The 10,594-nt window shown below is 43.0% G+C and overlaps 1 protein-coding gene across 4 annotated transcripts in view; it reads left to right on the top strand.

Moving 5' to 3' along the window:
• Window positions 1–82: 82 nt before the first annotated feature.
• The window catches only part of TMEM175 (transmembrane protein 175), a 28,344-nt gene continuing 17,832 nt past the window's right edge, over window positions 83–10,594 (top strand). For 3 of the 4 annotated variants that reach the window (XM_029949807.1, XM_029949790.1, XM_029949766.1), the window contains exon 1: window positions 83–101. The gene's annotated coding sequence lies outside the window, so the exon portion shown is untranslated. Of the gene's footprint in view, window positions 102–4,214; window positions 4,234–10,594 lie in introns of those variants that run through there. The other variant, XM_029949771.1, reaches the window with a different exon arrangement.

Here is a 10,594-nt window from a genome sequence, read left to right as displayed (position 1 = left end):
GCGGCGGGCGAGGGGCTGGCGGGCTGCGGGCGGGTGTCCCGGGAGCAGTCGCGATACCTTTAGTTCTGCCTCTTGGAGATGGAAAGTTCCCGCGGCGTGTAGTGAGTACGATTGCTAGCGCCGGACTCGTGCCTGGCTTGATTTGGTGGGGCGTCCACGCTGTTTTTTTAAAACCGAGATGGTTGCTACCCGGGGACTGAAAAACTTAAAAGAATAGTTTTCCAGCCTCTGTAGAAAAATCAGATCTGGCATCATTGGGCCCTGAGTCCCCAGTGTGACCAGCCCCCTAGAGCTGCCCCCTCGGGTGAGACGCCGACTCGGCTCGTGCGTGTTATCTGGCTGGTTCATGTAGGCATGCAGCCCCCTGCGAATTCATTCTCAAACTGGAAGGTGGGTCTGAAGGCGCCGGTCAGCATCTCAGTCCTCTTACAACTCCAAGTTATTAAAAAATGTCTTTCTAGACAAACGGGGTAACCTGACCTGGTTTACACAGTGTTTCTCTTGCTTATACCAATCTTGCGTCAGTGACTTATTTTAATGGTCCTACAGTATCTCGGAGAAGGAGGCCCCATATAGTTACTCCCCACCCCTGCAGCTGTTTTTGAGCAGGAGAAAACATGCTCAACAGTATCAGTACTTGCTCGAGAAAGCCACCCAAGTCGTGGCTTTTGCAACCGTGAGTTTGTCTGGTGCGTGGAAGGAAAGGGTAGGGGCTCAGGAGTGCAGCCATGCTAGAGACAAGGTGTTTGGACGTCCTCGGCATGTAGCTGGCAGTTGGTTGCTGTAAGAGCTGGAGAGAGCAGAAATGTAGTTAGGCAGAAAGCTGTTAGAGCCTTCACAGAGTAGACTAGCCCGTGGAAAAGGAGCAGCCAGGCGGGGCGTTATGTCATGGAGCCAAGGAAAGACGGCTCCAGGGTGGGGTAAAAGCCCATTTAAAAGTCAAGTGGAAAAACACTTGATTTACACTGGACTTAGCAGCAGTGGTGACCACCAGGAATGGTTTCTGTGGAGTGTTGGGGTGGAAGCCACATGTTACACTATGTGCAGGAATAAAGAAAGACGTGAAGAGTTGGGTGGCCCCTGGGTGGCTCAGTTGAGCGTCCAGCTTCGGCTCAGTCCGTGGGTTCGAGCCCCTCATCGGGCTCTGTGCTGACAGCTAGCTCCGAGCCTGGACCCTGCTTGGGATTCTGTGTCTCCCTCTCTCTCTGCCCCTCCCCTGCTCGCTCGCTTGCTCGCTCGCTCTCTCTCTCTCTCTCTCTCAAAATAAAGACATCAAACAAACAAAAAAGAAGTGAAGAGGTGGAGTGGTGAGTGGAGGCGACTCCAGAAGTGGGGAGCTAGAGCCATGGCTTGGGGTTGGGGGGCTTTAAGATGGGAGATCCTTGAGCAGCTTGGAGCTGGTGGGAGGGAGCCAGTGGGGACGGAAAGTTTACTGGTGCAGAGGAGAGAGGAATAATAAAGTCCTCGGAAGATGGGCGGGAATGACATCCAGAGCGGCAGGACATAAAAACACTTTTCATTGTAAAGGGAGGGAGGGAAGCTGGGTTGCAGTTACAGGCGACGTCCTGTGTTTACTAGAAGTGAAGGCGTTCTCTGATGGCTTCTGTTCTCACTGTGAACGAGGAAGACCAAACATCTACTGCAAAGGAGACGGAGGGGAGAAGACTGGGTTTAAGCAGCATAGAACAGAGAAAGCTGTTGGGGTAGCCATAGTACACAACTCCCTAGAAAGCATGTTGAGAGTTTGAAGGTTTGTTTGAACTTGGAGGCCATGAATTTATCCTCACGTAACCGAGGATCAGGTGGAGATTTCTAAGGAGTGGAATTACTTTGTAGACCAGAGTTTGCTCAGACTGGTTATTTCATAAATCTTGGTGGACACCTTGACATCTACCGGACACTGCCCAGCACTGTGGAAACATTGTTAACTGCACTTTTCTCTTGAACTCTTAGACCCCTGTGGTTCGGTATCCCACCTCATACCCACGTTTAAGACTGAATTTATGTCTGCATCTGCAAGCCTGTTTCTCTGTAGATTTCACAACAAAGAATACTGCTAGAAATTAAGAGGATCATTTCATGGGGGAGAGGGGCACTTGGGTGGCTCACTCTGTTGAGCATCTGACTTCGGCTCAGGTCATGATCTCACAGTTCATGGGTTTGAGCCCTGTGTCTGGCTCTGTGCTGACAGCTCAGAGGCTGGAGCTGCTTCAGATTCTGTGTCTCCCTCGTTCTCTGCCCCCCACCCCCACTCTTTTTCTCTCTCAAAAATAAACATTTTTTTTAACTCTTTAAAAAAGAGGATCATGTCATAATGATGAAGTGGTACATTCACCAAAAGACAAGAAGACGTAATAACCCTAAACAGTTTTGCATCTAATAATAAAACTTTAAAATACAGGAAGCAAAACCAAGCTGTTTTTTTTTTAACAAGACCCAACTGTAAATTGAAGTTGTAGATTGTAGTTGGGAATTTCAATACCCCTTTGTTAATAAATGACAGAACAAGTACCAGAAAATCACCAAGGATATAGTTGAATGATACCATCAACCAACTTGACCTAATGGGTTTTTATAGAACACTTTACACAATAACCAGCAAAATACACATTTTCAAGTATATATGTAAAGAGCATTTACCAAGATGGATAATATTCTGGGCTGCAAAATAAGTATGTTCTAGGACCACAATGAAATTAAGTTGGAAATCAGTAATAGGTATCTGGAAAGTCTAAATAGAAGCTGAATAACTCACTTCTAAATTACCCATGGGTCAAAGGAGAAATCAGAAGGAAAATTAGAATTTTGAAGTGAGTGAAAATAAATGAGCAGCATTTTAAAATTTGTGGAATGTGGCCAAAATACTACTCAAAGATAGTTCTCAAACCAACAATTTTGGCATTCACCTTAAGAAACAGGAAAAATAGCAAATGAAACCCAAAGTAAGTATGAAAAGGGAAATACACAATTTGACACATGTCAAAGTGGAAACCAGTGAAACAGAAAACAAAAACAGGAAATCAGTGAAAACAAAAGCTGATTATTTGAGATCAATAAGATAGAGAATCCCTGGCCATACTGAACAAGAAAAAAAGAAATTAACAACATGGATAAGAGAAACACTGTCAGAGGAGCACCTGGGTGGCTCAGTTGTTTATCCGATTTCAGCTCAGGTCATGATCTCTCAGTTTGTGACTTTGAGCCCTTGCATCGGAGAGGAGCAGAGAGAGAGAGAGCATCCCAACCGGGCTCTGCACTATCAGTGCAGACCCCGATGCAGGGCTCAAATTCACAAACGTGACCTGAGCCAACTTACCTGACTGAGCCACCCAGGTGCCCCTTAGAACATTTTTTAGCAGTAGGTCATGATCTCCTCATTTGTGAGATTGAGCCCCACATTGGACTCTGAGCTGACAGCGTGGAACCTGCTGGGGATGCCCTCTCCCTTTCTGCCCCTCCCCTGCTCATGTGTGCACTCTCTTGAGCACTTAAAATACACTTAAAAAATAAAACATTTTTTAGTAAGTTGAATCCAACACTATGAAAAGATAATACAACATGACCAGGTGAAGTTTCCCAGGAATGCAAAGTTACCTTAGCATTTGGAGATTGATCCATGTAATTTACACTGTTAACAGTTAAAAAGTAAACTAAATGGATCATCTTAATAGACACAGAAAAAAAACAGATAAAACCCAACATCCATTCCTGATTTTTAAAAAAAAAATGGCTAGCAAACTAGGAAGGAAATGAAACTTCCTTGACATAGTAAGAGTACTTAGGGAGAACTACAGCTGCTGTACAGAATGACAAAGGACTGGATCCGAACGAGCCAAAGTTGTCAGGTCTTGCCACTTCTGTTCAGCATCGCACTAGACGTTCTAGCCAGCATGATCAGGCTAGAAAAAGCTTCCAGACTGAAAGTAACAAGTAAACTTGTTCATGAAGATGACATGATCTTTTATATTAGCTTCTCAACCTTGTTATTGACAGATAATTCCTTGTTGGGTTGAAGACGTGGCATTGTCTAGCGCACTGTTGGGCCTTTAGCACCCCTGTCTCTATCCCTCCAGATACCATTACTGTATGTCACTCGTAACGACACAGATGTCCCCAGACATTGCCAGATGTCCCTTGAGGGGCAGTATCACCCTCAGGAGGGCGGGATCTACGGAAAGCCACTGCAGCTAGTGAGTTTAGCAGTGTTCCAGGGTGCGAGATAATACACAAAAGGTACGTCACATTATTTCTTGATAATTGGCAACAAATACGGGAAGTTGAAGTTAGGGGGAAGTGCCATGTACATCAGCATCAAAAAATACTAAATGCTCGGGCGCCTGGCTAGCTCACTCAGAAGAGCATGCAACTCTTCATCTCAGGGTCATGGGTTCGAGCCCTATTTTGGGTATAGAGTTTACTTAAATAATATTTAAAAATATACTGAACTTAAAAAGTATATTAAATGTTTGGGATTAATCTGAGAAAAGATGTGTAAGACTTGTGCACTGAAAACTAAAAAACTTGGCTGAGGGAAATTAAAGACCTTAGTAAATAGTTATTTATAAACATTTATAAATCATATTTATAAACAGACTAATTCTTCTCAGATTGATTATAGGTTCAGTGTAATTCCTGTCAAAATCCCAATAGACTTCTTGTAAAAATTGACACACTGATTCTAAAATTCATTTGGAACTGCAGAGGAGGTAGAATAAAAACCTGTGTTCAAATCCTATGACTTCTGTTGCCTGACTTCATTACTTTTTATAAAGCCACAGTAATCAAAGTCGTGTGGTTGATTTAGGACACATACGTAGGTCAATGTGGCAGAATAGTCAGAAGTTGGCCCACAAGTATACATAAGGTCCACTGGTTTTTTAACAATTTATTTCGAGGGGGGAGGGGCAGAGAGAGACTCTCACACAGGCGTCCTGCTCGGTGTCGCGCTCCACACAGGGCTCGGTCTCATGACCGCGAGATCACGACCTGAGCTGCTATCAAGTCAGATGCTTAGTGGACAAAGCCACCCAGGTGCCCCGAGGCCCATTGATTTTTGATAAAGGAATAAAAGTAATTGAAGAAAAAGTAGTCTTTCCAAAAAGTGATGCTGGAAAAATTGGATATTGTACGTTAAAAAATTGTTAATCCATATCTTGCATTATGTACAAAAATTAAAGCATCATAAATCTAAATGTGAAACCTGAAACCATAAAATTTCTGAGGAAAATGTATGAGATTTTTTGATACGATACTAAAGTACAATCAATGAAAGAAACTGTTAATCAAATTAAAAAGTTCAAAATACATCGTTGACATTCTTCAGCAGCTGAATGAAGTCAGGCTGAGAAGGCCCCTCGCCATATAGCTCCAGCGGCAGGACACTCTGGAAGAGGGAAAACCATGGCAACAGTAAAAAGACGAGCGGTGGCTGGGGGCCTCTGGGGGAGGGAAGGATGACTAGGGCAAGACAGGATTTCCAGGGCAGTGAAACTTCCGAATGGTGGGTAATGGTGGATGCAAGTCATATGTGGTCAGAACCCGTAGGGCCACAGTGAGCCCTAGTGTAAGGTATGGACTTGGGTTGATGGGGCGTCAGTACGGGCTGGTGAACTGCACAGCTGCCCTGCGCGAACCGGAGGTGTTAACGATGGGAAACTGGAGGGGGAGTGCTGAGGGCATGAACGGGGTCTCTGCTCTGCTCAACTTCCCTGCAAACCTAAACCAGCTCAAAAACACTGCCCATGAGGAGCACCCAGCTGGCTCAGTCTGAGCCTGTGACTCTTGATCTTAGGGTCGCAAGCTCAAGCCCCTCAGTGGGTGTGGAGCCTACTTAAATACGCTTTTACTTTTTTTAATTATTATTTTTTAAATGTTTTTTATGTATTTTTGAGAGACAGAGAAAGACAATGCAAGCAGGGGAGGGTCAGAACGAGAGGGAGACACAGAACCGGAAGCAGGCTCCAGGCTCTGAGCTAGCGGTCAGCACAGAGCCCGAGGCGGGGCTCGAACCCACGAACCGTGAGATCATGAACAGAGCCGAAGCCGGACCCTTAACTGACTGAGCCACCCAGGCGCCCCTAAATACGCTTTTAAATAATCTATAAATTCTACATATATATATATGTAAACATATATATATATACACACACAAATACTGTCATTAGAATGAAAAGACCACCCAGAACAAAGAAAGTATTTACAAACCACAGAATGGACTTGTATCCAGAATGCATAAATTTTACCTACATCTTACATGTGTGCGTGCATGTGGATATCCCGAGAACATACATGTACAGGGGATGTATAAAGAAATCGCATAATCTGTGCATAATCTTCACGATAATTCCTGAACTCCTGAACGGACACACGAGTCTGGGAGTTAGTGCTGGCGTAGCTCAGGTGCTTCTCCTACTCGGGCTTGGCGCCCCAGCCTTCCGGACTCTGCACTCTGCTGCACGCCAAGCTGTCCCCATTACGTGGGCGCACCCGGTCCATTCCTTTTCGTCTTTCAGTCATTCTCACAGCATTGCTTGAGGTACATACGAAGTACTTAGAACAATTTTTGGCACACAGAATTGCTTGACAAATGTCACTTATTATTGTCGTTTTGTCTTCAGTGTTTGCAGACAGCTCTGGCATCTTCCATTCTGCAAGCTTTCCCAGACCCCGTGCTCCCACAGTGCCCTCAGGTGCTCCTGCCTCCTGCAGTGTGGGCCGACTGTCCTTTTCATCTTTGCGTGTGATGCCTGGCACGGTGCCTACGCCCCTACCAAGCTATAAGCCTGCAGCTACCTCCTCTCTAGTACATGAAATTTCAGCTTCTCCTTATTCCCAGCAGGATTTTAAAATTCTTTAGTCTCTTCCATCTCAAAAACAAAATTCACTGGGGTGCCTGGGTGGCTCAGTCAGCTGATCTCAGGGCATTGAGTCCAAGCTCCACGTTGGGCTCCACACTGGGAGCGAAGCCTAACTTAAAAAAAAAAATCCTCCCTCAACTCCATGGTCCTCTGCTTTGTCTTGTATTTTTTTCTTTCATTACTCGGTCTTGTATTCATTCTTTTATTACCATGAGTCTCAAAAACTTCCATGTGATGAAAGTAACATGTAGCTAACATGTTATGAGCACATATGCTAGGCAAGAGTAGTTTTTAGCCTTCGTAAAACACACATGATAAAATTTACCATCTTAACCATTTTTAAGTGTACAGTGAAATTAAGTACATTCACACGGCTGTGCAACTATCGCCACCACCCACTCAGAGTTCTTCATCCTGCAAAATGGGATCTATTTCTGTTAGACGGTACTTCCCTCTTCCTTCTGCTCCACCCAGCGCCTGGCCGTCACCATTCCACTTTGTCTCCAAGAATCTGACTACTACAGAGACCTTGTGGAAGTGGGTCATACAGTATTTTCTTTTTGTGAATGGCTTATTTCACTTAGCATAAAGTCCTCAAGACTCATCCGTATTATAACAGGAGAATTTCTTTCATTTGTAAGGTTGAGTCCCATTACGTTCTACTTGTGTCTATCACGTTTAGTTTAGATGCTCATGGGAGGTAAGCACTTGGGTTGCTTCTGACTTCGTTGCAATTATGCTCTGTAAACATTGGTGCACAAATATGTGTTCATGTCTCTGCCTTTCATTCTTTTGAGCATATACTCAGAAGTGGAATTACTGAATCATATGGTAATTCTGTTTTTAATTTTTGGAGGAACATACTATTTTCCATAGTGGCTGCACCATTTTACATTCCCACCAAAAGTGTGCAAGAGTTCCACTTTCTCCACATCCTCCCCAACCTTTCTTTTTTTTCGTTATTTATTTTTATTATAGCCATAGAGGATGATTACCTCATGACTTTGATTACTTTTCTCTACTGCAACCTAATGATGTTGAACATCTTTTCATGTGCTTATTGGCTAGTATATCCTCTTTGGAGAAATGTTTATTCATATCTCTTTGTCCATTTTTTGAATTGGGTTCTTTTTACTGTTGAACTGTAAGGGTTCTTTATATGTTTTGGATGCTAAACTTCTATCAGATGTATGATTTGCAAATACTTTCTGCCATACCGTGGATCATCTTTTCAGTTTTTTTTTTAGTTTTTTTTTTTTATGTTTATTTTTGAGAGACAGAGCATGAGCAGGGGAGGGGCAGAGAGAGAGGGATACAGAGAATCTGAAGCAGGCTCCAGGCTCCAGGCTCCGAGCTGCCAGCACAGAGACCAACATGGGGCTCAAATTCATGACTGGTGAGATCATGACCTGAATCAAAGTCTAACGCTTAACCGACTGAGCCACCCAGGCACCCCTTTCTTTTCAATTTCTTTTCTTTCTTTTTTTAATCTTTTATTATTTATTTTTGAGAGAGAGAGGCAAAGCATGAGTGGGGGAGGGGCAGAGAGAGAGGGAGACACAGAATCTGACCTTTGCCTGGCAGCTCCAGCCAGGCTCAGAGCTGTCAGCACAGAGCCTGAGAAGGGGCTTGAACCCAACGAACTGCAAGATCATGACCTGAGCCAAAGTCAGACCCTTAACTGACTGAGCCACCTAGGCGTCCCTCTTTTCAGTTTCTTAATAGCGTCCCTTGAGGCAGAAAAGTTTGATGAACTCCAATTCCTGTTTTTCTTGTCGTTTGTACCTTTGGTGTCCTCTTTAATAAAGAGTCCTTTGCCAAATGCAAAGCTATGAAGATTTTCTGCCCGGGTTTTAGCTCTTACATTTGGTCCATTTTTAATTAATTCGTGTGTGTGGTATGAGGTAGGATCCAAATGCATTCTTCACATGTGGATATCCAGCACCGTCTGTTGAAAAGACTGCTCTCCCCCGCCGGGCGGTCTTGCCGGCCTCATCAAACGCCGGTTGACCGTAAATGCAGTGGCTTCCTTCGGAGCTCTCAGCTGTGGCCATTAATCTGTGTGTTCTGTGCCGCTTCTGCACAGTCTTGGTTGCCAGAGTTTTGTAGTACGTTTTGAAATTGAGAAGTGGGAGTCCTCCAACTTTTCTTTTTCTTGTTTTGGCTATTCTGTAAATAGCCAAAGGTTCCTTAAATTTGCATATGAATTTTAGGGTCAGCTTGTCAGTTCTGCTAGAAAGCACTTGGAAGTTTGATAGGGACTGCCCTTCATCTGTCGATTTGGGAAGCATTGCCATCTTAACGATACCAAGTCTTCCAGTCCATGAACAGAGGGTCTCTTCTTGTTTATTTAAGTCTTTACTCTCTTTCAACAATATTTTGTACTTCCTTTGTTCATTTTTTTACTATCTTAGGTGCTATTGTTTTTTTAAGCATATTCTCAGATTGGTTATGCTATTGTTTTATTATTTTTGATGTAATTGTTTTCTTAGGTTTATTCTCAGATTGGCTATATACATTTCTAGTGTGTAGAAATGTAGTTGATTTTTGTGTATTGTTCCCTGCAACCTTGCCGAACTCATTTATTTGATTTAATAGTTTTCTTGTATAGATTCCTTAGGATTTTCTTTGTGCAAAATCATACTCTCTGCAATTAGAGATAGTTTTACTTCTTCCTTCCCAATATATATGCCTGCTTTTCATTTTCTTGCCTAAGAAATGGCTAAGAGTGCGTAACAGTGTTGTCTCATCCCTGATCGTGGGGCAGGCGCTGGTTAGCCTTCCGCTGTTGAGTCTGATGTCAGCTGCGGGTTTTCTGTAGACGCTGTCTCTTAGGCTGACAGAGTTCACTTCCATTCCTAATTTGTTGAATGCTTTTATCAGGAAGAGGTGTTGGATTTTGTCAAATGCTTTTTCTGCATCTATTGAGATGATTGTGTAGTTTTTCTTTTGTTCCTTTGATACGGTATATTACAGTCATTAATTTTCTATTTTAAACCAACCTTGCATTCTTAGAATAAACCCCACTTGGTCATGGTATATAATCCTTTTCATACATTGCTGGATTCCATTTGTTCACATTTTGTTGAGAATTTTTGTGTCTATATTTACTGGTTTTTAAAAGATAATATTTGAGAAAATTTACATGTATAAAAATATCTGAAAAACAATGTAATAGATATGTTTCCCAAAATTAGTGCCTAAAGAAACACATGTTACTTTTTGTCTTATTTTTCTCAGCATGAATTCTGTCTCCTTGTCAACCTCCCTTCCCCTGTCCTTGCGGGGGACCAGCCCACGCACCAGAGTCTAAGGGTCCCTGAGTAGGGGGTTGGTGTCGGCGCAATATCTATAAGAAAGGAGACAGATAAAGTGAATGGTGGCGAGATTGCACTTTACTGTGATGCTTAGGATCTTTATATACCGTAGGTGATCACATCATTTTTCTAATGACTACATTGTTTGTTACTTCCAGAAAAAAATTATTTCCATGGTAGCAAAAACAAAATCAAAACAGAAACGAGGTACACTACAGAAAATCAAAAAACATAATTCATCACTCAAAATACATCAGCAGGGGTTTGTTTTATGTATATAGTGATATTATTAACCGAAGCTTATGACAAGGCTATTTTTTCTTAAAGGTGAACATGATGATTTACGGGTAAAGTGCCCCTGACCAGGAAGGGAGTTTCAATCTGAAAATTTGCCCACTCACTGAAACTAATTAAAGGTCA

Source organism: Suricata suricatta, chromosome 1 (assembly GCF_006229205.1).
Source record: "Suricata suricatta isolate VVHF042 chromosome 1, meerkat_22Aug2017_6uvM2_HiC, whole genome shotgun sequence".
Taxonomy (NCBI): domain Eukaryota; kingdom Metazoa; phylum Chordata; class Mammalia; order Carnivora; family Herpestidae; genus Suricata; species Suricata suricatta.
Note: the sequence above shows the minus strand (reverse complement) of the source record. Positions and strands in the feature narration are given on the sequence as shown.